This window comes from Curcuma longa, unplaced genomic scaffold (assembly GCF_044706935.1).
Source record: "Curcuma longa cultivar G26 ecotype Majalengka, Jawa Barat unplaced genomic scaffold, ITB_CL_G26_1.1 contig_26875, whole genome shotgun sequence".
In the NCBI taxonomy this organism is placed as follows: domain Eukaryota; kingdom Viridiplantae; phylum Streptophyta; class Magnoliopsida; order Zingiberales; family Zingiberaceae; genus Curcuma; species Curcuma longa.
This window is the reverse complement of record NW_027433248.1, coordinates 19,463-24,409: the sequence shown is the minus strand read 5'-3', so window position 1 is coordinate 24,409 and position 4,947 is coordinate 19,463. Positions and strand designations below refer to the sequence as shown.

The window sequence follows — 4,947 nt, the reverse complement described above, 5'->3', positions numbered from 1 at the left end:
GATGTTACACATATCTTGATATTGTAGTAGTTATCTGTTGAACTGCGCATCAAAGCATAATATGTTGTTGTTAACTCTCAATACTTGTGTGGGTGAGAGCATTATAGCACTGTCAGTGTGGGTGTTACCAGGACTAGCTAGATAGCTCTCCTGAAGACTGCCCCTCCCCCTTGCGTGTAGTAGTCTGTAGTTGGAGAGGGTGATTCCTGCCGTGCATCTCAGTTCACTGCACAGTGTGGGTGTATGGGGATGTTGACAGCAGACGGTGATACTTTCCCGGCTCCCCACTCATGTGTAGTGGTCTGTTGTTGGAGGGTGTGTGATAATTAGCATTTTCTACGGATAATTTAGAGTTAGATTGGACCGGTTTTATCGCATTTTATGACATAAATTAGGGTTTGCTGGGTTGATTCTTTGTCTAGATGAATTTTTAATGTTATTCTTTTTTTTCATTAAATTATGGCATTTATGAATATTAATTGATTGTAATTTATTTTTTCAGGAAATTCAAATTGGAAAAAAATCAGTTCTGATTTGAGTCCGGGTCAATTTGGATTCAATTTGACTTAATCAGATGCGAAATTGGCTTGGTTTAAGCTGCTAGTTCAACTCGAGTTTGGATCAAGTTCAGATTCAGCCCAAACCAATTGAAATTGGTCAAGCCAGCTCAAAGAACAAGCTCAGCCCAAATCTAAATGAATTCAGCCCAATCCATTAAACAGCCCGGTCCAAATCCAATTAAAAACTGGCTCACTTCACTTCATCTGACCCAAATCAAAGTTCCCAAATGAAATCTGGTTCAGTTCAATTGCAGGCCGGTTTAAATCCAATTCAATGTGGTTCGATTCAATCCCTTCTCGTCGGTTCAAAGCTAGGTTAAAAGGGAGAAGCGGTTCACGCTGAAAAAGGGAGCTCGGTCGCGATTGGGAATCTACAGTGTTTCCCAATCACAACATCACTGTTCATCTTCCTTCCCAGCCGCGATTTCGAGCTCCATCGTGCGCTCCACCGCATCCATCGTCCTCTCCGATCAGCCACAGAGAGTGGGCAGCATCCACGAAGTTCGACGACCACTGACACCACCGTAGGAGACTTCGTTGTAGAAGTGATTTGCTCTGGCGAAGTTCTTCATCCCCATTGGTTGCGGATCAATCGCCGTAGAAGTGATTCAGCTTCGGCGATTGGTGGCCGATGGCTATCCGCACAGCAGCGACGTGTCGTCATGAGCGATTTGTTCCGACAGAGCTCATTGTCGAGCACGGGACGCCGGGTCGAATTCTGACCATATCCTCCATCGAGAACACGAGGTAAGGTTTATGTTTATGTTCTAACTTTGGCGGCGATTTGTAGCAAAGGGAGAGTTGACACTACAAGAAAATCGATCTTTAACAACACTCAAAAGACATCGATTTTATGGCAAAACCAATGTCTTTTACTTTTTTACAATGATTTTAACAAAAACCGATGTCTTTGAGATGTTGATTGGAGACTACGATAATGATTTTTAGAGGATACAACAACGGTTTTAAAACCGTTGTCTACGTCCGCTATTTTGGGACTACAACAATGGTTTTTGAAGACTACGACAACGGTTTAAAAATCGTTGTCTATGTGCGCTTTCAACAACGGTTTTGGAAGCTATAACAACAATTTAAAACTGTTGTATATTTTTGTTTTTTCTTTCCCTCTCTCTCTCCAAATATTTCTTCCACTACGCGCTTCCAAAACCCCTAAACCTGCGCTCCCAACCCTACACCCAGCCGACTTAACCACTGCGCGCTTGCCCTTGTAAACCCTAGACACTCTCTGCTCCACCGCCGTGTCTTCAACGGCATCGCTTCTCAGCTCCACAGGCTTCCTTGACCTTCGTCTCCACTTCCTCCCCTTCTCAACCGACGTTCGGGACATCTCCGCCGCGTCGCTTCCTCCGCCGCCGCGTTGCTTTCTCCGTCGCCGCGTCGTCGAGGTCTTCACCTCCGTCGTCGAGGTCTTCTTCCCCGAGCTGAGCCATCTCCGCCGCATCGTCGACGTTCGGTCTCCTCCTCCACTGTCGCCGCCGCCGCATTGGATTGTGGTGGACTTCGGAGGAAACGATTCGCTCAATGGGCTCGAACCCTTTCAGTTTAGGCCAAGCTCAGCCCTTCCTCGAGGGGGACCTGGACGCCTTGCAGGTGGCTACAATGGCGGTGGAAGAGTTCTCGTTAAGGACGGTTATGGTGAGGTTAGTGGTTGTTTTCCTCTCTTTAGCAAGATGGCTCACCTCAGGGAAGAATTCGATAGGGAAAGAGAAGTTTTTGGATCTGGTAACGGGAGGGAATCTGTTCACCCGTGCAAGAAATCTGATAACTGGAATTTGTTCTCCCCCTCAAGGAGGAAACTTGATGGGCGTAATCAGGTTACGGTATCTCCATTCTTTAACTCTGCTCACTTGATAGATAGGAGTAGAGGAACAAGAATTGGAAGCACAGGAATTTTAGAGAATCGAGGTCGAATGAGACCTCCAAGTAATTGGGATTCGCCATTGCCTCTTTCCTACTTACCACCAAGTGGGGTTGAACATTTACCATCTTGTAGAGGATTCAAACGACAATTCCCAATTGATCCATGGCGAGCAAGCACTTCTGGTCAGCATTTTTTGGGAGGATAAAACCTCCCTGAGGCATTTGGTTTAATTCGAATAGTTTAGCTAAATACTTAAAGTGTCAAATCTGTTTTCCTCCTCAGGCACTGGACCTTGTGATGCTGTCGGTGATGGCAAGGCTTCTTCAGTTAGAACATCTTGTGTAAGATCATGTTGTCTTTACCTTACTGCCTTAAATTTTATGGGTGGTGATAACTATATAACTTAATAGTGAATAGATTTTCTGTATTTAGTTCATGGTCTATACCATTTTTTGGATATGTCAACTATCGATCTCTGATTAGAACCCACCATCACATGCTCTTAGGCCTAATTAGTAGGTCAGAGGGATTAAACTTCTGCATATCTACTTGATTCCTTTCCATTTCTCCTTTTTTAATCTGAAATTCCAAAATTATATGACATGAAACCTACTGTTTCTCTCTCACTGGCAGGATTTTCAGGTCTTGCATCAGAAAACTGCATCAAACCATCTTGACACTACTGTCCACACCAATGATCCAGAAAAGCCTGCTTCCTGTGGAACACAAGGAGATTTAAGAGAACTGCAAGTTTTGATGATTCTCTTCCTCTAAAGTTTAGGAAGTTGGGTGGTGATGATTAAGATCCAACTTTCTAAACTCACTGATTGGGACCAATTGATCTACTGAGGGTTAATTGTCTGGAAGTCAACCTTCAAGTATGGTCAGCATTCTGAGCTACCAAAAGAATTCAAGACTTGTTATTCCATACATCGTAAGGTCCGTGAATCTTCCCATTTGCATTAGTAGTACTACAACTATAAATGTGGGGTCTAGCTACAAATGGGTTCAATAAAGTTTTAACGTCTTTGTATCTACAACCTTCCCATGTTTGATATAAATATCGTTTTGCATGAACAGTGAAGCTATAAGTGAGCAAAACCGAAGTGAGTTCATCTGTGTTTGTATTTGTTTTAGTAAAGGAGCTCGAGTTAAGCTCAAGTTTAATTGATCTCCAATTTTTATGTTCAAATCTCTTTTGTATGCTTCTGTTAATGATATTGCTCACACAGGAATTTCTTTAGATTATTGAGAATATTCTGAAAATAGAAGATCATTACCTCTAACATTAGATTATACAGCAGCAAAGTAGGTGAGAATCACTTCCATCAATGGTAATATCAGCAGGTTGGTTGGGACACTTCCAAGATTCAGGATAAGCTTCGACGTGATATTGATGCTCATCTAGCTTCAGTTCGGTCTGCAAAAATTTCCCAGCTTAATGCACTGTATGAGGTATGTTAAGATTTTGTGTTTCTTTACTTTGTGTAGAGGGCTCTAGTGCTATTGTAAATTCTACTTTATTCAGACCAAAACAGATTCAAAGTTGGATGACTATAGGTTGATGATTCCATTTTATATGCTCACAGGGCCAACTTAATAAAGCCCTAGCGGAACCTGTAGAAGCTCTTCTTGATGCAGCTGCTGATGATACCTGGTCCTCAATAAGAAATCTTCTTCAGCGAAAGACTAAATCAGCAACCTCTAGATTTGCTTCTGCTCTTGCAACATTTGATCTTGACCAGGCAACTATAGATAAAATGATTGTGAGACTTAAAGAATATGGCAGGTCGGTGGTTCAATCTAAGGCAAGAGAAGAGGCTGGAAGAGTTTGGATTCATATGAAGGATAGGTGGTTGCATTTTGAAAGTTCTATTAACTTCTGTCACAGATTTTGTAGTTAGTGGGATAATTGAGTATATTCTTAATTTTGTATTCAGATTCTCTACATTGTTCATTAACATTGAGTATATTAACATCGGTGCTTTTCTATTTATGATTTGTTGGGTGAATTTATAATATTAAGTGTTATTACAACAGTTTTAGCATCAATGACATCGGTTTGGAAGCGTTGTCGTTAAGTGATATTACATCGGTCGAAAGTCGTTGCTAAATTTGATGTTAAACAGATATTACATCGGTTTTTCACCGTTGCAAAATCGATGTCGTTGAGTTATATTACATTGGTCGAAAACTGTTGCTAAAATTGATGTTAAACAGATATTACATTGGTTTTACACCGTTGCATAATCGATGTCTTTGAGTGATACTACATCGGTACTACACCGGTTACAAACCGATGTCGTTGAGTGATATTACATCGGTTACAAACCGATATCTAAAATGTCAGACCTTTTACATCGCCTTCATAGACATCGGTCGATTTTCTCATAGACATCGGTGAAAAACCGATGTCTATGACTGTTTTTCTTGTAGTGTGAGCATAGGCTGAATCCGTGATTCTCTCCGACTTGAGCTCGTCGGTGATTGGCCATCATCCAGCGG

The 4,947-nt window shown here is 41.8% G+C and overlaps 1 pseudogene; it reads left to right on the top strand.

Moving 5' to 3' along the window:
- The first annotated feature begins 1,191 nt into the window (after nucleotides 1–1,191).
- Nucleotides 1,192–3,613, top strand: LOC141818950 (uncharacterized; annotated as a pseudogene).
- The last annotated feature ends 1,334 nt before the right edge of the window (nucleotides 3,614–4,947 follow it).